Here is a 27,383-nt window from a genome sequence, read left to right as displayed (position 1 = left end):
TGGCTGCTAAGCAGAGCTGCTGGCATTGGATGAAGTTTTCCAGAACTGTAAATATCTTAGCTGGAGGCATGGAATTGAAACTCCAGAGACTTGTCACTGGTTAGAATGATTGGACTTGGAGACTTCTCACTGGTTAGGATTATTAAACTTGGAGCTATAGAGTTTGATATTTTATTTGCCCTGTGTGTTTTAAATCTTATGTTGGTTCAATTTTCCTTTGTTATGTCTAGTGCTGTCTTTTGCAGTGTGAATGTTTATTCTGTGCCATTATGATTTTTTGGTTTTGGTTATTATGACTCAGTTAACAAAACTTTGACTATGGGGATGTTTGAACATAATAGAGTGATTAAAAACTATGGGGAAGGGCTGGAGAGATGGCTTAGTGGTTAAGCACTTGCCTGTGAAGGCTAAGGACTCCAGTTCAAGGCTCGATTCCCCAGGACCCATGTTAGCCAGTTGCACAAGGGGCGCACACGTCTGGAGTTCGTTTGCAGTGGCTGGAAGCCCTGGAGTGCCCATTCTCTCTCTATCTATCTGCCTCTTTCTCTCTCTCTCTCTGTCACTCTCAAATAAATAAATAAAAATGAACCAATAACGAAAAATCTATGGGGAAGACTGGAGAGATAGCTTAGTAATTAAGGCACTTGCCTGTGAAGCTAAAGGACCCATATCTGACTCTTCAGATCCCACGTTATCCAGATGCACAAAGATGAGGCAAGGTGAGGCATAAGCCTGTTAGGTGGTGCAAGCTTCTGAAGTTCAATGGCAATGGCTGAGGTCCTGACATGCCAATTCTCTCTCTGTCTCACTCTATCTAAAATAAATAAATAAATAATCTTTAAATTTTTAAAGCTATAAGGACTATTAAAGTTAGACTGAATGCATTGCATTTTACATCATGGATGGTTACCAGTTTATGGGGGCCAGGGACAAAATGTGGTGGTTTGATTCAGGTGTCCCTCATCAATTTTTGTGTTCTGAATACTAGGTCCCCAGCTGATGGCAATTTGGCAATTAAAGCCTTCTGAAGGTGATGTATTGTTGGGGGTAGACTTATGGGTGTTACAGCCAGGGGAACCTTGCCAGTGTTTGGCACAGTTACCTGCTGTTGTTGTCCAGCTGATGTTAGCCAGGAGGTGATGTTGACCCTCTCTTCATGCCATTGACTTTCCCTGCCATCATGGAGTCTATAAGCCAAAGTATGCCCTTTCCTTCCACAAACTGCTCTTTGTCCTGTATTTTCTGCCAGGAACATGATGACTCTGACTGCAACAGCTTGGTGGCTAATTGGTTTAGAAATAACAAAATAAGTAATCCATGGTCCCTTAAGGAACCTAGTCTGTTACAGTAGATAGAAGAATGGCACTTCAACATTTGCAATATTAAGCAACACATAAGTAAGGCCTATTTCCCTCCTGAGAGAATTAAACTTTATAATCTCAAAGACACAATACCCCAAAATAATTCAAATGAAAGCCAAATTTTTTATTTCACTGTACTCCTAAGCATGTCTGTCTTCTTACAATTCTTTGAGTCAAAGAGGACATGCTTAAAATTCAACATACATATAGACATACATGCAGAAACTCATCTATCTATTAATCCTTTTATCCATCATTCATTTATTTTAGAGTCCCCAGCCTTCTAGAAATAGTTCCTTCTTTAAAATCTTTTTTTTTTTTTTTCATTTTTCCCTGGCTAATTTCTTCTCAGCATCATGACTTGTTTTAGGGATCTCCTGTTCAGGAAGTCCACCTGACTTCTAGCTCTTAGGTAACGCCTTTCTCTGTGCCCTCATTGCTTCAATGACCAAGTGGAACTCATAGGTATCACTGTGATTAGGAAGAATGATGGCCGGCGATTATAGGTAACTGTTCCCATGTTTAAGAGAAATCCCCAGGCAAATGCCTCAACATGACTCCTATCCACACAGCTCGTAACTCTGAGTATCCTACTGCATTGGGCCTGGCTGGTCCTGCTGGGTCATCATGACTGTGGTCAGCTGGGAACCAGGTGATATGGTGGCTTCACCTTGAGCAGCTTGGTGGTCTCCCATTCATCATCAGTCTTGGGCAAGACCTTACAATGAAAACAGAGGAGCAGCACAGATGCTTCGGGCCTTGTAAGGCCCCAATGCACAACACACACTGGTCCCTTCATTATGTTTATCAGGCCCAAGTCATAGGTGGCTCCAGACTTACGAGGTCAGCTACCAGACTTCATCTTCTGATGAGAGAAGCTGCAGAGTATCATGACCAGTGTTGCAACCTACTGCCTTGATTTTAAAACTGGGATGGTATTCCTCTAAGAAAGAGCCATGTTTTGTGCAGAAAGCCTCTGGGGACATGTCCAGATAGACTTGGAATGAGCAAAGAGAAATAAATTGCTTCAAATAAGAATGTTTACATTTGTTTTTAAATTTTCCATCAGCACTCAGGAGTGGGAGGTCTCCAGGGAACAAAAAGGGATCTGAGAACCGTGGAGATGGCAGGCCCTCTGAGGACTGAGGAACATCTAGTGAGCATGTGAGCCTAGCTATACAGAATGGAGTGAGATGGGAGGTGTCTATTTAGTGGCACAGAGAACTTGAGGATGTTCAGGACCTTTAAATGGGCAAGGCTTAGGGGCATAGCTGAATTCTATGTTTGCTATAAGTAATACTTTATGTTTTATCACACATAATTTCTGACATATTCGTAAGTAGAATAATGTGTTAAGTCCTTAAGCATTCCAATTACTATTCCCACCATAATTACATTAATCTTGTGTCATTTAACCCCATTCCATCTCTCACCTACCATTTCAGGCAAATTCAGGATCTCATTGTATGATAATATTTCCATATGCTTTTAAGCTAGATTTAAAATGCATAACCACAATACTGTTGTCACAACATGTGAACAATAATTCCTGAACATGATCAAGTATCAAGTCAATGTTCAAATTCCTCATCATCTCTACAGTAAGAACCACACACTGAAAGTGATAGATATGCTATTAACCCTCAAGACACTTCTCTGTCCCTCTCTCTCTCTCCCTCCCTCCCTTCCTTCCTCCCTTCCTTTCTCTTCCACTCTTCCTCCCTGTTACTCTTCCTGTCCCTCAGTACACTCAAGGGATTCACAGATACCCAAATCCATAGACACTCAAATCCCTTACTTGGAGTGTAGTAGTATTGTCCACAGCCTGTAATATCCTCCCATATACTATATTACCTCTAGGTTGTTTATGATAACCAATATAATGTAAATGCTATGCAAATAGCAAGATACCATATTAGTTAAGGAATGATGACAAGAAAAAATCTATACTCATTCAGTACAGATACAGGGTTTTTTTTTTTTTTTTTCCTTCAAATGCTTTCATCCTACAGAGAGTTGAGTCCTTAAATACAACCCCTGTGGATATGGAGCCACACGTACAAAAGGCCAATTGTATTGAAGAAAGCAGGTCACTGTCCTACAGAGTTGCTTGGATTTTGTGAATGGCAGCTCCCTGTTGCCATCTGATGAGTTCATCTCTCTCCAGGAGCCCCTGTAAGTGGGTAATTGGATTGAGAGCTTTGATTCATTAATTTTGGGAAGACAGTGTTATAGATGGTGTGAAGTGCTTTCTTTATTTTGTAAGATTTTCTGGCAGTTTTTTTTTTTTTAATGCTGTGCTTTGGCAAGCATTGGTGCATGTGTGATCTGGTTTCCAGCTCTCCATAATAAAACCTGAGAAGACCTGGTACAGAGTCCAGTGCATGGGTGTGCACAGCAGAATGGCAGCATCTGAGGAAAAACTGAGAGAGAGTCATGACCGTGGGAGGTCTGCGGCGTGCGAGCCAAGGAGGAGTGAGAGAAACACAGTTGTCAGATACTTCAGGCACCCAGTGTCACCATCAGCTATCTAATCGAGGTATTTCTGTCTCCATCAGCCATAAGTAAGTGTATGGGTTAGCAAAACATCAGATCTTCTCATTAGCAGAGACCTGGAAACTTAGACACAACATGTGTTTGTAAATGCATGCTCAGGGCCAGCGTTTACATCATTGCTCTAAATAGAAATCACCTTCCCTCATGGATCCATGCATCTGTGCAAGTGATGAAAGCAGTGTTTTTTATATACTTCATATCACAACCTTAAAAAAAAATCCCAACATTAGAAATGACTGTACTACCAAATATGAAAAGGAAAATTGCAAATGAGAGCAGCCCCCTATTCTGAGCATTCCCCGGAGGGGTGGATATTTGCCACTGAGCAGAGTAGAGCTAGCCTCTGGAGAAAAGATTGGTCTAATGGGCATGCCTATATATAGCAACCAGGAAGAGAAAGTGACCCGTGGCTTGGATCTGAGGGACACCAGGCTGCAGGCCTGAGGTTTAATGTGCCCTTGGCTTCACTGTTCCTGGTCTCCATTTGATCTTCATGAGAATCTCTACAGGGGCTCACTCTCTCTTTTTCTTTCATCCTTCTTTTGTAAGTATTGTCTTATTTTTAGGACATAAGAAGCAATGGACAGAGGTGGCATTCATGTGGAAGCTGTCACAGGCCACATTTTTAATGAGCCACTCCTGATGTTTCCTAACTAATGGCACCACTGCTTAATTGCTGCTTTCTGCTTAACACAGAGCTAGCCTGGGTGTGGTGTGAATGAAAATGCCCTGTGGCCACCAACATTCCTGTAAGCTACACAAGGAGGGAGGGCCCTAGGCCAGCAAGAGCAGCACTGCGGGACAAGCATGGGCTTCAGCTCCATCAGGCAGCTGCCGATGGCGGTGTCAGCTGGACTTAAGTGTCCTCAGTAATAAAATAATAGGGTGAACCAGGAACTCCCTAGGATTTCCTGAAGCCCTGCCTACTTCTCAACTCTTACAGGCATTATACATTATGTATGAGTTTCTTACTGCTGCTGTAATGAATTACCACAGACTCCATAACATGACACACATTATTCTTTTTTTTTTTAATTTTTATTTATTTATTTATTTGAGAGCGACAGACACAGAGAGAAAGACTGATAGAGGGAGAGAGAGAGAATGGGCGCGCCAGGGCTTCCAGCCTCTGCAAACGAACTCCAGACGCGTGCGCCCCCTTGTGCATCTGGCTAACGTGGGACCTGGGGAACCGAGCCTCGAACCGGGGTCCTTAGGCTTCACAGGCAAGCGCTTAACCGCTAAGCCATCTCTCCAGCCCGACACACATTATTCTTAAAAGTTCTGAAAAGGGCTAGAGAGATGGCTTCATGGTTAAGGCGCTTGCCTGCGAAGCCTAAGGACCCATGTTCTGCTCTCCAGATCCCACGTTAGCCAGGCACAAAGGCGAGGCAAGTGCAAGGTCGCACATGCCCAGTAGGTGGCACAAGTGTCTGGCGTTTGATTGCAGTGTCTGAGGCCCTGTTGTGCCATTTCTCTATCGCTTCTCTTTCTCTCTCTCTCTTAAAAAATGTTCTGGGGCTGGAGAGATGGCTTAGCGGTTAAGCGCTCGCCTATGAAGCCTATGGACCCCGGTTCGAGGCTCAGTTCCCCAGGTCCCACGTTAGCCAGATGCACAAAGGGGCGCACGCGTCTGGAGTTCGTATGCAGTGGCTGGAAGCCCTGGCACGCCCATTCTCTCTCTCTCCCTCTATCTGTCTTTCTCTCTGTGTCTGTTGCTCTCAAATAAATAAATAATTAATTAAAAATGAACAAAAAAAAATATTTAAAAAAAATGTTCTGAAGCTCTGGAGTCTGTTTCTGATAGGGCAGTGATCCATTCTGGATTTTTTGGGAGATAATTCATTGCTTTGCTTTTCCTGCTTCACTCAAGTTCCCCAGGCACTGCCTCCTCCTCCACCTGCAAAACCAAGTCCACCTCCTGTGGCTACCTCTCTGCTTCTCTGCAACCAGAAAGGTTCCCCAACTTTAAGAACTATGTAACCAGATTGGGTAATCCAGGATAATCTTCCCATCTTGAGTCCTGTTACCTTAATCACATCGGCAAATATCCATCTATCACATAAGCTAACCCATTCACAGGTCCCAGACATCTTCGGTGGGGGCATTATTTTGCCTGCCACCAATAACAAGTTTTCATCAGGAAGAAAGAAAAAACGAAACTGAAGGTAGAAACTTTTTAATGTGATTGTAAATTCCAAGGTCTTTACATTTCTGTTACTTGAGATTTAAAAATCACCTTTCCAAAAGTATTACCCAGTTTTCCCACTTGAAATTTCCCATGTTTCTGCCGTGGTTTGGAGTGGTTTGTCTCCCAAAGGTTCGTGTTCCCCCAAGTAGCAGAGTTAAACAGTGGTTAATCTTCAAGAAATGGAGCTGGGTGGAAAATGATCAGCTTGTGTGGGTGCTGCCATTGGAAGAGATTAATGGGGTTCTGTGGGACTCCAGGTAGTTTTAACATACGGGAGTGGTCATAAAGTGAGGCCATAGCCATTGCTGACAACCTCTGCAAGCAGCCCTTTCCCTTCCCACTGCTCTGCTATGTTGAGACTACAGAGAGGCCCTCGCCTCACCAGAGCCAAGAAGATGGAGCTGACTCTGAGCTGTCAGCCTCTAAAGATGTGAGGAAAAATAAGCCTCTCTTTTTTTAATTTTCTTTTTTAATTTACTTACTTGCAAGCAGAGAGAAGAGAAGCAGAGAAGATGGACACACCAGGGCCTCCAGCCACTGCAAACAGACTCCAGATGCATGTGCCATTTAGTGCATCTAGATATAAGTGGGTACTGCGGAAATGGAACCCTGGTCATTAGGCTGTGCAGAATAAGCCCCCCCCCTTTGTTTTTGTTTGTTTGTTTGTTTGTTTGTTTTTGTTTTTGTTTTTCAAGGTAGGGTTTCACACTATCTCAGGCTGGCCTGGAATTCATTCTGTATTCTCAGGGTGGCCTGGAACTCATGGCAATCCTCCTACCTCTGCCTCTCGAGTGCTGGGATTAAAGGCGTGCGCCACCACGCTGGGCTACCCTCTTTTTACTTGTTTGGTTTTCCAAGGTAGGGTCTCACTCTAGCCTAGGCTGACCTGGGATTCACTATGGAGTCTCCCGGTGGCCTCAAACTCACGGTGATCCTCCTACCTCTGCTTCCCGAGTGCTGCGATTAAAGGTGTGCACCACCACACCCGACTTATCCTCTTTTCTTTATAGTGTCCAGTCTCTGATATTTTGCTACATCACCAGAAAATGGACTTAGTACAGTGTATTTGCCTGAACTGAACTCCACATGCTTAGGCTTTGTCTAAACTCCTCTCTATTCTTGCTTCCTGAGAGCATATACCATTCCTACCCCATTTTCAGGCACCCACCTTCCTCCAAGGCCCAGCTAATGCACCTCCCTTATAAAGCTTTCCTTGTCTTCCAAGAGAAAATCAAAAGATTTTTGTTTGTGTGTGTGTGTGTGTGTGTGTGTGTGTGTTTTGTGTTAACAAGTCTTTTGATTCTATATGAGGCTTAAAGTTCCCAGAGGGCCTTGAGGCATGTAGACTGACCCCAAGTCTTCCCCACACACAGAGCAGCAGCTACCTCGCATGTGTTGACTGAAGGCCTGAAATAATATCCTCCGTGGGATCAAGAGGATAGAGGGAAGAAACCTCATAGATGGTTCTTCAACAGTTAAGTCCAGAACCGTGCATGAAGCACCTCTGCGGAGAAGCCACGCTGTCCACGCGGAGGACATGTGACTCCTAGGAAAAGGCAGGCCTCATATGTCATCATTGGACTTGGGTGCAGCCTGTGGGGAGGTGAAGCCCAGGGACAGGATGGCAGAGCTGTCCTTTTCTCCCTGTTCTCCTCCACTCCCACCTACCTGCCTTCTGCCACAAAACAGCTGAGATTCATCCAACCCAACAACTCGGCCTTAAATCATATCCTCCCACCCCATATTAACTCATTGAGATCTGAATCGATTTAAAGTATGGCTTTATTTGGAAATAAGGTCATCGTGAATGTACTTAGCTAATATGAGGTCATTCTGAGGTAAGGTGGCCCCCTGGTCCCATATGACTAGTGTCGTTATGAAAGGGGGAAATTTGGATACACACATGGAGAATATCATGTAAAGACTGGATTTAGGCTACCATAAGCCAAAGACCTACCAAGAGGTAGGGACGCATCCTGAGAATCCTTCCTTCCAAGGGGGCACTGTTCAGCTGAACTTCTAGCCTCCAGAACAATGAGTTAATGAATTTCCATTGTTCCCAAACGCTGGGCTTGTGGCGCTTTATTAGGGCCTTGCTGTAATCTCATACAATCTCTACTTATTTTGATTGCCTTTCTGAGAAAGCAATGCTTTTCTATAAACCAAAGAAACTTCCAAAGCTATAGCAAGTGCCACACTGACCAACTCTTCACACCTGTAAGATTTGTTCATTATTTGTTCAACTTCTGGAAGCCCCAGTTTCCTCATCTGTGTAAGAGATAATGACAGCTCCTACTTGGTGGAGGGGATGGTGCAGATAAAAGGTGACCTAAAACACAGACCCTTACACATGGGAGGTTCTTGATGATGACAACCGTTCTACTCCTAGCTTGCATAGATGTGGGGGTTCTCAGTTAATGCTGAAGGCTGGCTGGAGCATCAGGCATGAGGGAAGCTGTCAGGACTGGAAAAGCATGTGAAGCCAGGTGATAAGGCTGAGTATTGCCACAGAAGCCTTATAACCTGGCACCTTTCAGTCCAGCCTGGCTCATCCCTCCCTCACCTACCTCTACTCCACCATTATCCTCTCCTTCTTGTTGGCTGTTGTAGTTCATGGTCATTCTTTTCATCAGCAAAATGAGGTACATCAAGCCCAGCATGGTGGTACATGCCTTTAATCCCAGCACTTAGGAGGCAGAGGTAGAGGATCACGAGTTTGAGGCCACCCAGAGACTACATAGTGAAGTCCAGGTCAGCCTGAGCTAGAGTGAGACCCCACCTCAAAAAACCAAGAAAAAAATTAGGTACATCAAGCTACCTTGTGAGTATAGTAATATCTGTGGAACAAATGAATCAATAAATGGTTGCATGCATATTTTGGCTTCATAGACCCAGAGTATTTGTTCTCAGCCATCTCATGAAAAGAGGATTAAGCCAGCCCCACTATCATCATTCAAACTGTAGCAACTTGACTTCCCATGTCAGATCCAAGAGGTTTTAGCAGCTTTCTGATAATTATGAAAATATGAGAGAAATGCCATTAACAGAACCCTTTGCCATCCAGACTACTTAAGCCTGGAAAAATGGCCTGAGGAATGGGCCACTGGCCAGTTTCATCACTGGCTATCATACAGTGTACTTGCATATACTAAGATGGCTACAATATCACCTGGCCATATAGACTTATGGGACCACCATTGTATGTGTGGCTTATAGTGGACAAAAAGATGGTGTGGGACATGACTATGCTTCCATGACTAACTGTAACTTGGGCAAGTGCGAAGGTTAGACTCCATGTAGTTTTGTGTAGGCTAAGACAGCATCTACCAGTGAGTTCCTTTCTTAGCCTATCTCCCTATACCTGTGTTTCCTCTGCACAAGCATTCGCCCAGCCTCAGTCATTGCTGATTAACCCCATTGCCCATCTACCCATTCACCCATCCACACATGCACATATTTGTTCTGTCAGCATAAATCCTGGTTCTCTGTCTAACATTCCCCCAGGGCTGCTACACTAGCCAAAAGCATAAAAACAACAGTAGATAAATCCTCCCTCCTCACGGTCAGATTCACTTGAGATTTTGTTCCTTCTCCATGGCATCATAAATAAGTTAAACTCACCAAGCACACAGTATTCCTGTGTGCTGGGTGGTCAGTGCATTTGCCCCTGCCTGACTCAACTGCAGCCCTGCATGTGCAACCTTGCATAGATCTCCATGCTGTGTGTCCAGGTCATTGCTGTGTTCTCCTGCAATTGGACTGTCCCAAACGTGATGCCTATGACTTCTGGAGACTCTCATTCCCACCTGGATACTGTCTTCTCTCAACTTGCCATTTCCTTCCTATCTCAGGTACCCCTGGTTACTTCTCTCAAACATGTGCAAAACTTTTCCTCTCCCCTCCTATACAATTCACACTGCTATCCCCTCCTTTCCTACATTTGACTTGTAATCCACTCATATGCTTTTACTTAAAGGGTCCAGTAGGTCGCCTCCATTTTCCCATTGCCATTATCAGCATCTTCAAGAGAAGTGAATTTTACTTTATTTTCAATGGTTTCACACCTCCGTACTTAGTATGGAAGAATCTAAAGGGATCAGTGTGTTCAAAGTGGAACCAGTGTACTGCAGGGATGGCAAACAAGTCCAACTGAGTGCTACCCTAATGACTAGAAAGACTAGGGTCTTCCACTGTGACACATACTGTGCCTGCACACATGCATGTGCATGCACATTATACACACAAAGATGAAAAGGAAAATTCTCAGACTTGCAATTCTATTTAAGTAGGCCCTACGAAGGTGATCTCATAAAAATGTACAGGGCAGGAGGTAACTGTGTACAAATATCACTAAAAGCAGAAATAGCTTGTTAAATAAGCTCTGAAATGTTCTCTGTTTAGACTTCAAAGTAGCTCAAGGACAGTGCAGCTGTGCCCTGGCAGCTTCTCCTTTGATAAGGAGACCCCTCACCCCAGTGCACCAAGGACAAGCCAGCAAGCTGTGCGCAGAAGGAAAGGGAAACACCCCTGAGAAAAGGCCTCCCAGAAGGCAGACAGAGGGAAGGCAAATATGAAAGATCAGTCCCTGGGTCCCATCTGATATGGGATCAAAGCAGGAAGACAGTTAACAGAGAAGCAAATACAATGAATCAATGTGTAGCAACCGTTTCAGAAATGTGAATGCTAAATTTTATGAAAGTCCGAAGTATCTATAAAGCTAACAAGAGAGTAAATGTCCAACCTGGTCAGCTCAAAGTCAGTTGATCTCTTGGGTCGAACTGATACTATGTGGGAGAAGTACAAATTTGTTTCCTATTTCTTAGTGAATACTCTAATGCTTTGGTAATTACACCACATGAAAAGTATTTACGAGGCTAGGGAGATAGCTCAGCTGGGAAAATGTTTGCTTTGCAAGCATGAGGACCTGAGTTCCATCCCCAGAACTCAGGTAAAAATAGCAAGCATAATGGTGCATGCCTGTAATCTGTAATCTTAACATAGAGGTGGAGACAGGAGGATCCCTGGGGCCCACTGGCCAGCCAGTCTAACCTAACTGGTGAGCTCCAGTCCTGGCTCAAAAAAGATGGACAACATTCCTGAGGATGACACCTGAAGTGGTCCTATGGCCTCCACACAATCATGAATCACACACACACACACACACACACACACACACACACGTGCACACACATACAAACCGACATAAAAATTTTCTATTTTATAGTTGTAAAAGTTAGGAATAATTCCAGATTCTCAAAAATATAAAATTGTTTATATGAATCATGACATCTTAAGCTACATGTGTGAAGACCTCTAACACTATTCTATGGGAGCATCCCAGAGATTAAATCTACAATGCCAAATAGTGTTCATCTTACATACTAATTCCCTTTATTGGAAAGCATACCCCTGAGTACTGTTCTACCGCTCTCACTACAGATAAAGCAAAATTTTCTCTCCTGAGGATGAATCTTTTGAGTGCAAAGCAAGAGAACACTCTTAAGAATAGTGATTACCAAGAAGGACTTGTTCTCCTACTCATATATAGGTTCTTCTTCTAAGCTATTATCTGTTCTCCTCCCTAGGAAATGATGCATCAGGAAAGAAATGTACCTTCAGATAAACATTAGCATCACTGATGGCTTTCAACATAAGCATGAGTTTTCCAGGACTGCAAAATTTTCATGACACAATGACTAAAACCCACAACAGTATAAAAAACTCTTTCAGATTTGATGTATATTTTTCAAAGTGGCAGTTAAACATGGTTTTACAAGTATCACAGAGTATTTGCTCCAGTAAATCTTCAACTTTATTTTATAGAATAATCATTGTTACAGCCCCGTGATTAAGCTTTTAGTACTGTCTGGTTTTCATTAAACATATAAGAAACATTTGCTCATGATATATCTAACTTAGGGATTCATTTCCAATAAAATTGTTACTTTTGTGTTTCATTTCATAATTAAATTGGTATTATATTTATGTTGTAATCATATTCTAAAATAATTATTATAATTCATATTGATTATATAAATTTCATAAATCACAATAATGATAATAAAATATTCTAAACAATAATTATAATAAAAATTCATTGTGTAAGAAAGGCTCATGCTTATATTATTATTATTATCATATCAAAATGGCAGAATTCCAGTTTTCATCTGTTTATGTTGCATTGTAGAATAGACAATAAGGCACTTCCAAACCAAACAATGTATTCATGAGGACAAAAGCTGTGGCAAAAGTAAAATGGAAATGAAAGTTCAAGAAAACAACTAGCTTAGAGGGTCTGGAGAGGTGGCTTAGTGGTTAAGATGCTTACCTGCAAAGCCTAACAACCCTGCTTCAATTTCCCAGTACCCATGTAAAGACAGATGCACAAAATGGCACATGCGTCTGGAGGACACTAGCAGCAGCTGGAGGCTCTGGCATGCCCATTCTCTCTGTCTGTCATTCTTTTACCTCTCTCTGCTTACAAATAAATAAATAAATATTTTTTGATTTTTTAAAAATTTTCTTTTGTTCATTTTTATTTATTTATTTGAGAGCGACACAGAGAGAGAGAGAGGAGAGGCAAAGAAAGAGAGAGAATGGGCACGCCAGGGCCTCCGGCCACTGCAAACAAACTCCAGACCTCATGAGCTCCCTTGTGCATCTGGCTAACGTGGTTCCTGGGGAATCGAGCCTCGAATTTGGGTCTTTAGGCTTCACAGGCAAGCACTTAACCACTAAGCCATCTCTCCAACCCTTTTTTTGATTTTTTGAGGTAGGGTTTCCACCCTAGTCCAGGCAGACCTAGAATTCACTATGTAGTCTCAGGTGGCCTCGAACTCATGGTAATCCTCCTACCTCTGCCTCTTGAGTGCTGGGATTAAAGGTGTGCGCCACCATGCCTGGCCTAAAATTTTTTTTTTTTTAAAGAAAACAACTAAGAGGGGCTCAGGCAATGACTCAGTGGGTAAAGTGTTTGCCACATAAGCATGAGAACCTGAGCTTGGATCCTGACATCCATGTAAAATGCTAGCATGGAGAAGTGTAGATACAGGATTATTCCAAAAGCTTGCTGGTTAGCCTGCCGAGCCAAATCAGCAAGTTCTAGGCTCAGTACAAGACCCTGTCAAAAAAAAAAAAAAAAAAAAGATGGTAAGTGAGTGACTGAGGAAAACATTTGACATCAACTTCTGGTCTCCATACGCATGTGTGCACACATGCACTCACACACGTGCAAACAAATGCGTACATGTGCACACACAATACACACACAAAAAAAGTCTAGTTTATTTTTAAAATAGGCATTACTAACTATCAAATTATTGTCATTTGAAATTTCACTGGAACCTTTTATTTTGCATGAATATTTGGTGTGCATGTGTGTGTGCATGTGCACCCATATGTGTGTGGGAATGCATGTTCACATGTGTGTATGTGCCTCAGGTATCATTCCTCAGATACACTGTCTAGTTGTTTTGAGACAGTGCCTCTTACTGGCCTGGAGTTCACCAACTCAGCTAGACTGGCTGGCTAATGGTCCTCCTATCTCCACTTCCCAGTGCTGGGGTTCAGGCATGTGCCACCAAACCTGGCATCTCTGTATGAGTAAGGGAATCAAACTCAGGTCCTTGTGCCTGTGAGGAAAGCACTCGCCCAACAGAACTGTCTTTCCAGCTCTCCACTGGAAACTTTTCAAAGAATGGTATAACACTTATTTGTTATGTTCAATATTTTATCACTAAGCTTTTGTAAAAGTTTTAAATTTCAACTGAAACAATGGAACAGAGTATTTCAAAACTCTTAGGAAGGTGTCAAAAATATTTCTAAAATACTGTTCTTCACGGCTAATCCTGTTAGAAATGTTTCACAAAAAGAATATATTGAACAAATAAATTTGGAAATACTCAAATCTTGTTTTGAAAAGTCATAATACTAGTGAATACTCTGAGAAACACTATGGTGAAAAAGCATGTCTAACTTTCTTTAACTCCATGTCCCCTAAATTTGTTAGGTCAATATCACTGTTTTCTTTTTTACTAATACAGCATTTTACTGGCATGCAAAGAATTGGTATTTATTTTCCTTTTTTGAATTAGATTTCTTTATGGCATGTTTTTAGAGGTAGGCTCTCATGCTAGCCCAGGCTTACCTGGAACCCACTATGTAGTCTCAATGTGACCTCAAAGCCATGGCCATCCTCCTATCTCTGCCTCCCAAATGCTTGGATTAAAAATTTTGCCACTACACCTGGTATTTATTGTATTTTTCAAACAAACTATTTTGCTTCCCTTCCCTCTGCCTTCTCTCCCCCCCCCCCACCATCCTGCTTTCCCCCACCACACCCTCTAGGCTGGAGGGTATTCTCTGCCATTGGCCTTTCACCTGATACTGCTAGAGCCAGGGTCTCTCATAGACCCCGAAGCTTGCCTTTTTGTTTATTTATTTATTTTACAAGGTCTGGTAATTCTCAGGTCTCTGCTCCCCACAGGTCTGGGATTACAGATAATGTGGGCATACTCAACTTTCACTGGGTCCTGCGAATTGACTTCAAGCGGCCTCTCAGGCCCTCATGCTTGCATAAGAGTTGCTCTGTACGACTAAGCCATCTCTCCAGCCCACTGTTTTCTTACTCATTTTAGAATTCATTGAGAAAGTTAGGAGGGCACTGTCCTATCATAGCCTCCCATCTATTGAGATCAAATGACTGTCTAGATTTTTTTAATGTGAATGAAATATTGAGAGACAAAATAGAGCCAAATAATGTTGACACACACTGCAACTGTGTAAACAATATTGGTTTATTGTCTGGCCAAATTATGGATCAATATAAATAACTTAGTATTTCCTACTCTTTGCTTTTATAAAGTTGCTTGAGACAAAGGTAGCAAGTCAGAGGAAGAGATGGAGAAGTGCTCCCTAGGAATGAATCTGATTGGCTGATTTGGAAGATGGTCTGTCCATAAAATGGGGCTGGGCCCCAGGGTTACCCACAAGCTGGCAGATGTACTGGATTCAACAACACACCTGCTCGTGGGAACTGCAAAACCAAGGAAGTGGTTTTAGCTAGTAGAGCACAGCTCCTGAGAGTCATCATCAGTATAAAATAATGCATACTGCACGTTTGAAGTTCTAGGTCAAAGGGCTTAGTTTCAAATTGGACTGTGACTATTTTATGTCACATGGATAAGTCATCATCTGTCCCTAACAAACACATTAAGAAGGTCTGGGAAGTTGCTTAAAGTTTCTTTTCAGAGAATTCTGTTCTTCTAGGCACTGTCCTTTTTGAGGCCGACCCAGCTCATGTCAAAGCATCTGTGAAATATAGCCACCAGGCTTCAAAAAGAAGAGGGGAGCTTAAGTGATTTATAACACAAGGGCAAATCTGACATGAGACCCTTGCTATCTGCAGACTTTGGGTGCCTTGTATCTCAGTCCAGACAGACCTGCCTCTTGCCAGCACTAATGGAATCAGTGAGGCCCAAAGAGAACAACTCAGAACAACACCTGCATTCTAAGAGAATGCCTACCTCCCTCCACAAGCTGTGACTCCTTAAAGGGCAGCTTGAACTAATCTACTCCCAACTATCTGAGAGCTTACAGAATGGCAGATTTTCTATATTATTTATATACATACATTTGTATATTCTAAACATGATATAGTAATTATCTACTATCCTATATATTCTTCAAATTGAATATTGAGGTGAAACTCACCTAACACACAATCAGTCATCTTAAAGTATACAATTCAGTGGTATTTAGCATACTTAACCTTGTACAACCACTAGCACTAGGCAGTCTGAAAATATTTTTATCATCTAATAAAATCTATAACCAGCCTGTCCTTTTGCCCATTCCCCCTCATCTTTCTCTCTCTTCCCACCCTCCCCCCCCTCTCTTTTTCTGATAACTAATACTCACTTAGGGAGGCTAAGAGGCCAAGCATACATGCCTTGGAGAAGGGCCATGATAATGAGGCATGTGCTGGAAAGGATCACATAAAAAAAAAAAAAAAGCAGAACTTTTTTTTTTTTTTTTGAGAGCGACAGACACAGAGAGAAAGACAGATAGAGGGAGAGAGAGAGAATGGGCGCGCCAGGGCTTCCAGCCTCTGCAAACGAACTCCAGACGCGTGCGCCCCCGTGTGCATCTGGCTAACGTGGGACCTGGGGAACCGAGCCTCGAACCGGGGTCCTTAGGCTTCACAGGCAAGCGCTTAACCGCTACGCCGTCTCTCCAGCCCTGAATATTTTTTCTAGGCTTATTGTATCTAGATTAATCAGAAATATTGATTGGTTTGCAGTTTTCTTGTGGTATATTTGGCACTGTTGTCACAATAATTCTCACCAGGCAAATGTGCTAGACATTATTCTCTCTTCTATTTCTTTGGAGGAATTTGGTAAAGATTGGTATTAATTCCTTTTTAAATGTCTGGTACAATTCAGTGAAGCCATCCAGCCATGTGCTTTCTTTGTTGGGAGATATCTGGTTACCGAGTCAAGCTCCCTAATCTGGTATGCTGAGTTTTTCTGTCTTGAGTCAGCCTGATGATTTACATGTGTCCAGGTACTCACTTCATCTAGGTCATCTAGCTTGTTGGCATAAATTATAATAAGGGAATTTGGGTGTCTTTGAGAGTGATGGAACTTTTCTCAACTTTTGGTTGTGCTCTAACTCAGGAATTAAGTCACCATCACCATGCAAAACTTCCACTGAGTAGTGGCCTCCAGGTTCTTGTCTTATGAATTTTGATAACTGAAATCTACAGACCATGGAGGGTAAATTTAAGCAAGGTCTTACTATAGATCTTTTTAAGGAGCTTAAGAGAAAAAGGCAGAGCTCCTGCTTAGGAGGAGTTCGTGGAAATAGTGAAAGCCTGCCCGGTGACCTTTATTACATATAGTCTTTTATGATAATTTCCTGGATAGGGTCCTGAGATGGTAAGTCGTTTTCACACTAGTGTCCAGGTACCACCAAGTTTTTAGGAAAGGGAAGTGTCCTTCTGGCCTTCAACAAGGTGGAGGCTACAAGGAATCCTTCAGGAAAAGGGATCAGGAAGAACCAGATTCCTGGCTTACACGCTTGAGGACATTTCCCCTTTCTACAAGGACATTTATTGTCATTAGCTACTTTTATTGGGGGGTGTGGGCAAACTGTCTGTTACCCATAAGCTGCCTCAGTAGCTCTGCATATTCTTTAATAATTCCTTTAATTTCTAAAAGGTCCGTTATAATATCCTTGCTATTGACATCTTTTTTTTTTTTTAATTTCTTAGTTTAGCTAAACTTGGTCATTGGGTTGATCTTTTTACTGAATCTACTTTGGGCTTCTTTGATTTGTTTTTCTGCACTCTCTCCTGTGTCTCTTGCTGATCCCTCATGTCCCTCACCAGTGTCCTGGTCCCTGATGCTCTTCTGTGCTGCCTCCTTTGCCGCCTTCAGACTATCCCCATGGCCACTGGAGGAGGGACAAAGTGTTCCTACACTCTAGGGAATTTTTTTTTCTGTTACTTTTAGGAAACATCATGGATTCAGCAAGGTGAACAGAATATAAATTAGTATTCTAGTCATTTGTCTTGAAAGTAATAAAAGTGCTATCTCTTTTCAAAGCAAACAAAGGACAAAGTCTGTAAAGCATGAAGTGAGGGGGGTTACATCCTCTCTCCTGACCTCATTATTACCTCATTATCACCCCTTCTGTGCACAGTGAGTATGTATGCATGGGACATAAGCATTTTTGCATGCACTGAGCAATGTATGCATGTACATCGATGTGCATGTGTACCTGCAGATGTGCCCTCATGTATATGTCTATATTCTGCATTGCTCCAGGCAATGTTGGTGAGTAACAACGCAAATGTCTTTGGAGTGCCAGCACAGCCCACAGTAAATTATGCTCCTTTCTGTGCACTATTTCATCCCACCCCGTATTCCACATGCAGCTAAAGTTATGCTACACGCGTCCTTTACTCCTCACCAGCACCCCTCATCAACAATTGGACTAGTTTAAAATAGTATTGTTTTGTTCATATCATGTTCTTTCCTCCAATCATATACTCCAAAAGCTTAGATCAGAAACAAAATGCATCCAGTTTTTCATATGTCTGGAGCTGGAGCATGAATGTGAACACTCTCTTAGGAGCACTGAGTCAGGGCCCAAAACACAAAGCAGGTACAAAGAAATAGAAAGCAAAAGAATTCCCTGAAATCTCTATTATTTTAAATAGTCTATTTCCAGCCCATCACTGTCTTTCCCTTTATAGGCCATGGAAAATCACTGAATCCTTGTGATAAATCCAACTTGCTTGTTTACTTATTTGCTTATTTGGAACTAATATCAGTTACTGCTTCCAACTATATATTCCTTACAAAGCTGCTATAGTTTCAATGTAGTTTCCCCCCCTAGTTGAACTTGGTCCTCTGTGTATCCACGATGAGAGTAAAAGACTTTGAAGAGACAACTGGGTCATTAATTCCTCATTGAAATTATTACAGTTCTTGGGGACTGCATGAATTGCGACACAAACAAGTTGCTATAAAGATCTGCCCTCCTTTTGTTCATGTGCTCACCTGGCCTTCCTTGCCACTATAGGACAGCATAAGGCCCTTGCCAGATGTAGCCTTGCCCACCAACTATGGACCTGAACACTCCAGCCCTGTGAACCAAGTAAACTTCTTTCCTTTATAAATTTCCAGACTGTGCACTTTTGAGGTAGCAGCAGAAAACAGACCATGACAACCACTTTGGACAAGTCACTTACCGTCATTATATTTCCATTTCTTCATCTCCAAAATATGGAAATTTGGCCAGATTCCTCTCCAACTCTGATTTACATTAGAGGGCACCTTCCAGGGGTATGTCTTCCACATAAAGCTAGGGTCTTACCCTTAGCAGGGATGTGGGAGAAGACTCCTATAATCTTTAACTGATTGAGTCACTTCTTCAGGGGTTAATACAAAGGTGGAATGCCAGTCAAAGAGGGTTCTTCTTTTGATATAACAGATAGGACCACACTCATCAGGAGAAATTAAAACCTCTGGATGGGGGCAATCTTTACAAGTAGAATTTGGAATACTTTCTAGATGACAATTTGTGACATGATCCCATAAATATAGAAACATTCTTATATATACTTCCTTTCTATAGCTTTAGTCAGTCCCATGCAATTATCTGTTATACTAAAAAACCTTTTTATATTCTGAAGTGAGGCTTTGTTATCATATATCTTGTCTTCCTAATTAAATTAAATGTCCTTCAGGAGTAGACAAAAGGGCTGGAAAGATTGCTTAGCAGTTAAGGTGCTTGCCTGTGAAGCCCAAGGACCCAGGTTTGATTCCCTAGTACCCACATGTGCCAGATGCACAAGTGGCACATGCATCTAGAGTTCATTTGCAGTGGCTACAGGCCCTATCATCATGCCCATTCTCTCTATATGCCCCATCTTTATTTCCTTCTGTCTTTCTCTCTCTCTCTCAAATAAATACATAAAAATATTTTTTTTGAAAAAGAATAGAGGCCAAAATGTGAACATCTTGTTTTTAATCCACATTGTGCCATTTTCACATGTGGTAATTACTCTTGACAAATTACTTTGCTTTCATTACCCAAATACACTATTACCTAAAGGCACTCTCCAACATCAGGAGTCTTAAGAGGGACAGATAAAAGAAACTGGTTGAACAGAATAAACACATCACAGATATTCATTGAGCTTATGCTAAGTATTATCTTGTACCTATCCACCTTACTCTTATGTTCCCATGATTTTCCAAGAGCAAAATCATAGTGAACTGTTCTTCCATTCTAACTAATAGAGGTTTGCTTATGAAATATGTCACAGCAAAATATTTCACATTTACTTGCTGTTGTGTGAATCCAGATCACTGGAGAAAGCAGGTGGATTTAAATGTGCAAAAACTTTATAAGGGGAAGTGCATATAGAAATAAAATAAGGAAACTAAGCAGGAGTGGAAGAGCCCCTGGACCACAGGATCAGCCCAGCACAGTAATGGGTGAAGGAGAATGGGAAAAGAAGGTTGAGAGAGCTCTCTGCACTATTATGCCATGTAAGAAAAGTTCAGCAAGCCAAAGGAGTTCCCTGGCTCTGGGCACAGCCATACCTGCCTTGCTTAAGGGCTCACTGAGAGCAGCCCACAGCACCTTGGCACAATCCCTGATTTTTTTATGGGCTTGTCTTCTTTCTCCATCGGAAATGCAAGTCTGGTGAGGGCACAGCATTCAACCAACAGTAATCCTCATGATGTGTTCCAGAAGGGAACAGGTGGGTCTTTGATCAGTTACCTTCCCTATCGAGGGTGATCTGTAAAGCATGGCCCCACAGATGCTCAGATACTTATTTAATTGAATTGATGCTTTTCCCTGAAAGAGTCATATCCCTTCTCTTTTCTTCCCCTGTGCATTCTCACCATGACAGGAAGGCTCCAGGTCCTGAGAGGTAAATAAGCCATTGTTCAGTTTTATAGTTGGAGCAAATTCCCATGTCTGCTCATTAAGAGGTTCCCAGCATCCATGCTTTTATCAGTCACAGAAAGTCCAAATAGCCTAATAAACCATCTCATTTCCACATCCAAGAAGTCTAAGAAGTGTATGTGTGTCTATCTGTGTGTGTGTGTGTGTGTGTGTGTGTGTGTGTGTGTGTGTGTGTACGTGTACACATATGCATGGGTTGTATGCTGAATATAACAGAGAAAGAAGCCTGCCTGGTTTGGGATTTATGCCAGCTAAGCTTTGAATGTAAATGTGTCAGTACTTACCCTTCTTCGGCTAAAGTGTAAAAGCAGAGTTAATGCAGTCAAATGTATTTAATATCAAATCATCAATTTAAAAAATCTGTTCCATGAATATTTTTTTTCTCGAGATTCCAAACAATTTGATGCAATGGCAATGTAACTAACCAAATACTGATATCAAAACATATCAGGTTAGTGATTAGTAAGAAAACACATTGCTTTCTGAAACTAAAAACTACTTTCTAGCAACCAAAGCAAACTTATTTCATGAGATTAAAACATCCCATTTTGTGCCTGCTCTTTGGCGTTGGCTTCTCATACCAGCACAGCATGCGCAGGCCAGAATAACTATGTCAGCACTGTAAGACAAAAGGTCAAGGACTTCTCACTGCTTTGGATGATGCAATCTCTTTTACTTTTATTTTTAGAATACCCTATTTACTTTAGAAGGAAGAATCTAATCATATTAAAATCACATTGCCTAATAGTTTTTAGTAGATTAAGCTTGACTTATAAGTAGCTTGAGAAATAAGTTTAGTAGTATTTGCAGAAGGCCTAGATTTGACTGGAAAACTAGATTCACTTTATTGCATATCTGATCTTTTTATAAAACCACAAAAAAAGTTGGGGAAAATCTATTTGACTATTTTTCTCAGACCTGTGTGTTTAAATTTAATTTGGTTATACTTAAAGGACCAAGAAGCCAAATGTTCAACAAATTTAAATTTTCCTTTTACTCAGAATTCCCACTAAAATAGGACTCTGTTTCCTCTCAACTTCTGTAATTGTTCTTGCCAGCACTTCCTTCTAGAACACTTTTACTTAGCCATTCCTTTTTGTATATACTGAGCAGCAGGTGCCTTTTATTCTGTCAGAATCTATGGAGGGCATACCACAGATGAAACGCATCTGCGCTTTCACCAGGCTTTCATTTCAGTTGGGGAAAGAAGGCAAGCCTGTAAGTTGTTACCCAGCCTTGCTTTAGCTTCCTTTGCCTTTTTCTTTCTGGATAGGAGGGTTGGTCTGTTACCTGAAAGGGAAGCAGGTGAGTATTTTCCCCACTGCTTTCTGGTCACTGCTTCTGGAGCTCCACACAGCATCCACTGGGTTCTCCCCAGAGGTCCATCTCTTCGGTCTCCACTGAGGACTATACCTCTCTGGGAAAGCCCGGCTTTCCTCCTGCTGCCTCAGGGGTTATTTTTGTTGTGGTTATTTTTGTTGTTTGATGACTAGCAGTTTTCAGATCTTCATTCATTTTTGCCTCTTTCTCACCCTTCTCAAAATCAAAGGTACAAAACTCATGCTTACTTGGCTTCAGTTTCATACCCTCTATATTTCCCCTTGCTCTCTCCCCATGGGTCACCCACCAGAGAGTCTGTCTTCCAACTCTCCTTCTCCAGGATCTGTCCAGTCTGCTTAACAGTAATCCTCATCTGCCCACACCTCCTCTAAATCCCCACCCATCGTAAGCAGTCATCTTGTCTTTTCACTGATCCCCTGTGTTCACAAGAAAATCTATGGCTGCCTTTGCCCTTTCACCACACCTTTGTAAATGACCACCCATGACATCCAGGTTAGGAAACTCAATTTCCTTTCTTTTTTCTTTTTGTTTTTGAAGCAAACAAAACTACAGTTTACTGTTTCTCTGTCTCTTTTGACCTTGGTGGAAACTATAAATCTATGTGCTGATCCTTTACCTTTCTGCCCACTGTGTCTGCCATGTGAGCTGGCTGATTTTCTCACATTCCCTATAAAACAAAGATAATTTCAGATTTTCTGTAGGGAGGGAAGTTTTGTTATGGGAACACCAAGCATCTCACAGGTGGGCCCCAGGCATGCCCTAGCATAGAGAATTAGAAAAAGAAGGAGCAAATTGTTCTACATTAAAAAAATAAAATAAAATAAAAGCTCAGTGATAGGCTGGAAAACTGGCGGGTTATATTGTCTTTAGGAAAACATGGTTCTTGCTTAAGGTGAATTTGGACTACATTATCCTGAAGATTCTTGGATTGTTCTCCAAAGAGATATGAGGCTGTTTTCACATTATCTGTGAGACAATCTAGACGAGCTACCTAACCAACACCAAAGGTAGGGTGAGAAAACCGCCTGGGGGCTATTCTTTGGTAGCCACTTGCACTGTCATTCTGGATTAACTCACTATTGGAAATTCCCTAGTAGTCACACTGGGTTGTAAACTTGTATGAAATGAGGCTATGACCCAGTGTTAAGAGACTCTCTGGACTCTTAATAGGTGTGGTATATATCAATCTGCACAGCAAATGAACAGAGGATGAACTTCCTCTTGAAGCAGGGGAAGAGAATGATGGGTTGTAAGCAAGTCAAGGAGGTTGAGTAGACTCCGTGAAAGACTAGAATCTGTCTCTCTGATGAGAATGTATGATGAAGTGAACCTGCTTCTTCTGCCATGATGAAGCATTCCCTGGAATCTGTAAGCCTGAAATAAACCCTTTCCTCCCACAAGCTGCTTCTGGTTGGGTGTTTGTCCAGCAACAAGAAGGTAAGTGCAACAAGTGGGATCTTCATATCTTTTGCCAACTGAGGGCTACAGCCTGTCTATTCATTTTTAGTGTATTTTCCATTTGATTCAGTTTCTTCATCCCCATGGTCACAGTGTAATGTGGCCCCTCATTTCATGCTCTCATTCTCTTCAGGTCTTCCTTGTTTCTGTGCTTTTGTCTCTTCATAGAATCTGCACATCATCTCCCAGTTGACATTTTCCTAGACTTTGTTTATGCTTCTGCTAAAAATCTCTAGTGGTTCTGCTTCCTACCTTAGACCAACTAATCTCCTTAGCCTGGGGTTGAAAAAATCCCCACAGCCTTCACACCCCTGCCTTTCTAGTTCCATGTTTATTACTTCCTGGAGTGGTCTTGCCTTTAGCAAAATAGATTTTGCATTCTATTGTCCTTTCTCCCTGTCTCTCCTACTGGTTTTCTCATGGAATCACCCGAAGTACCCTTTCCTTTCTTCATCACATCATCTCCTCCAACGGGCTTCTGAATCCCCATGAAATCAGCCTCTCTCTCATTGTTATCACTTCTTGACCTTAGACAACTCTTTCACAACCTCCACCTCAAATGCCACCTAAGAGTTGAGGCCATTATTTCTTAATTTTAAACTTCTCCTTTACTTACAGTTGGTTGAATGCTGTGCCCTCACCAGACTTGCATTTCCTGGAGAAAGAAGACAAGCCCATATCACTCAATGATGAGGAAGCCAGGAGGAGCTGCCTGGCTTGTTCCTGAAGAGAGCCATCCAGGAGATAAGTCTGGCATTCGCTTCCATACCCCCAGGTGTCTGCCAAACCCTGCCAAGGAGCTGAACAGGGCTTCTGGCAGCTTATTGAGTTCAAAGGACAAACATCTTTAATATTTTTGAAGCCAAATTAATTCTGTCTACCTTTAGTATAGACACCCCTAACTTGTGTTTACTCTTTGCAGAGTATCTTCTTCCAACATTTCACTTTCAACCTATTTGTATTGGAGTCCTCTTACATTGCTGGCAGAAATGTAGAATGATTTAACAGCCCTGGAAAAGAATTTGGTGGCTCCTCAAATATATACAGAGAATTACCACATGCCTGAGCAATTCTACTCCTTAATTAACATCCCAAAACAATTAAAAACAGACTCAGACAATGTTCATGAATGGTCATAGCAGGATTATTTATATTAATTAATAGGTGGAAACAACCTTGGTGTCACAACAGATGAACATAATACTAGGGTTCTGCAGAAAGAAATAACCAATAGTGTGTGTGTGTGTGTGTGTGTGTGTGTGTGTACAGACACAGGCTGAGAGATAGAGACACATGCAGATTACAAGGTTTTGGTTAAGCAATTCTGAAGACTAAGAAGCCCCACAATCTTCTGTCTTTACTCTGGAGATGCTAGGAAATGGATTTCCCTGTATATAGATTGAAGACCTGGGTGCATGTCCAAAAGTTCTGAGAACTGAGGGCTAAAGGCATAAATCGAGCTATGTCCCTGCTTAAAAAAAAAAAAGAAAAAAAAATCTGTTTAGGGAGAGTGAATATAACCTTCTTCCATTTTTCTCTCTACCTTAGTGTCTAATAGTTTGACAGATGCTCCCCCACCACAAATTTAAGAGGACAATCTGCTTTGTTCAGACTACATATTTAAATGGAAACATCTTCATAGACACACCTAAAATAATGTATAACCAGATCTGTGTACCCCATGGCCCAGTTGAATCTACCTATAAAATTTAACCACCACAATAGGTAATTCAGTCACCAAAATAAATAAGGTTCTGGATCATTCTACAACATAGATGAACCTTAAAATTATTATGCCAAATGACATGAGACAGACATAAAAAGAAAAATAATATGATTCTACTTATATGAAAATTCATAGCAAGTAGATTATAAGCTATGTGGAGTTTGGTAGAGGGATGGGGTTGCAGGTGCAGAGTTATGGTCTAATGAATATAAAGTCGCTATTTGGGATAATGAAAACATTTAGGAACTAAACAATAGTGATGGTGTGTATATAATTAAAGATATCTAATTGCCACACTTATTAAAAAAACAATGAAAATGTGATAAATACTATATTACATATATTTATCAGAATCTTAAAAATGATCTAGAGCCAGACATGATAGTATGCACTTTTAGCCCTAGCACTCCAGAGACTGAGATAGCAGGATTGCCATGAGCTCCAGATAAACCTGGGCTAGAGTGAGATCCCACCTTGAAAAACACAAACTCAAAAAAAGAGCCACATTGTTAACCCCATCAGCAACAGAGAGAATCTATAGAGTCTTTCCAATACATGTAGAAAAATAATTTGATAAATTCAAAATTCATTATGAAAACTACCTTAACAAAAACATGTTTGGGCTGGGAAGTTGGCTCAGCAGCTAAAGGTGCTTGCTCACAAGCCTGCCAGCCCAAGTTTAAGTCTCCAGCATCCACATAAGGTCAGATTCCAAGTGATGCATGTGTCTGTAACCCCAACACACCTATAGTAATGGCAGATGGAAGCAGAAGAACCTGGAAGTTCTCAATCCAGCTAGAATGGTATGTGCAGCAGCAAAAGGAGAGACTGTCTCAAAGAAGGAAGGGAATGACCAATACCACAAGGTTATCTTTAATCCTCCACACATGTATCATGGCATGTATGAGCCCATACACACACATGTAACTTAAAATACTATCTTGTGGGGGGGGGAATTACCATAGGATATTTTTTTATAATCATGGAAAATGCTAATAAAAATTAAAAAAAAAAACTGAAGTCCAGACTGGACCTCACATGGAACTGGTTTTGTAATTCAAAAGGAAACAATAAAAATTGCAAAATGAAAAAACAAAATACTATCTTGGCCAGGCATGGTGGCGCATGCCTTTAATCCCAGCACTTGGGAGGCAGAGGTAGGAGGACCACCATGAGTTCAAGAGGCCACCCTGAGATTATATAGTGAATTCCGGGTCAGCCTGAGCTAGAGTGAGGCCCTACCTCGAAAAAAAAAAAACCCTATCTTGCTCCACAGGAGAGAATTCATGCTTGGTCCTGAAAGCCTAGCCAAAAGCTGATGTCTAGGATGATCATAGGCCTTACTGTTTACTGTTGTTTGGCTAAATGGATATGTTGTGCCTATAAAATTACCCTCTAAATATTTATGTTTTCAACCATCGACTAGTGCTGCTCTCACCTTTGGTTAGAAAAACTTTTTTGTAGATGGTGGTGATTCCTGGGAAGACTCAAAACCTATAATAAGTGACTGACTGTGGAGTATGCAGCACTCAATGAGACATCTGTCACACTCTACAACACTCAGGGAACATGGGAGGAAAGAATGTAAGAACAGAGGATGGAGAAAAGTTCTCTGAAATACTGTCGTCTGGGCATGAGGTAGCTGTTGCCTTCATAATGTCACAGCGGCTGTTGCTACCTTCGCGAGACCTACATTCAGCCCATCACCATACCGTCATATAATGATTGAGGATCATTACAGACATAAAGACAACAAAAGAGTAGAGACACTAGTTGTAAAGAAAAGGCAGTTCAGTGGAAGGGGGTGAGCGGGGTACAAAGGTGACGGCAGAGTATTATGATCAAAATACATTATGTACATGTATGAAAATTATCAATAATTTAAAAAATTTTAAGCCCACTTTAACAACTGCAGACTAGAGGAGAACTTCTTTAATCTGATAAAATATATTAATTATCAAGTTAGTGTCTCTCTTCTCTACATTGGCCCTTCAGTGCTTGCTTTCTTATGGACTGGGCTCTTGAAGCACTTTTCCTTTGCAGTGAGTGCATGGAACTTTGACAAAAGAGGTTCTGGAGAGATTTACTGAGAAAAGATGGCTTCTCTTCCTGGATCCATTGAGTGGAGTGTTGCTTTTTCTTGCTCTGCTACAGTCAGTCAGAGATGTGAGCATGGGGAGCATTTGGAGATGTTTTGCTCCAGTTACATACCTAGAGCAAGCCAGCCTCAACTGTCTCACAGCCCTGCCCTGGGTTCCATAAC

At 41.6% G+C, this 27,383-nt stretch overlaps 1 protein-coding gene across 2 annotated transcripts in view; it reads right to left on the bottom strand.

Moving 5' to 3' along the window:
• LOC123460178 (ubiquitin-fold modifier 1-like) overlaps positions 1-27,383 on the bottom strand; it is a 38,286-nt gene that overhangs the window by 4,026 nt on the left and 6,877 nt on the right. Inside the window, exon 1 of one of the 2 annotated variants that reach the window (XM_045148082.1) lies at positions 1,103-1,197. The exons of the other annotated variant lie outside the window; for it this stretch is intronic. The gene's annotated coding sequence lies outside the window, so the exon portion shown is untranslated. Of the gene's footprint in view, positions 1-1,102; positions 1,198-27,383 lie in introns of those variants that run through there. 2 annotated transcript variants of the gene reach the window in all.

This window comes from Jaculus jaculus, chromosome 4 (genome assembly GCF_020740685.1).
Source record: "Jaculus jaculus isolate mJacJac1 chromosome 4, mJacJac1.mat.Y.cur, whole genome shotgun sequence".
NCBI lineage: Eukaryota > Metazoa > Chordata > Mammalia > Rodentia > Dipodidae > Jaculus > Jaculus jaculus.
The sequence above is the reverse complement of the archived record's forward strand: the minus strand, read 5'-3'. Positions and strand labels throughout refer to the sequence as shown.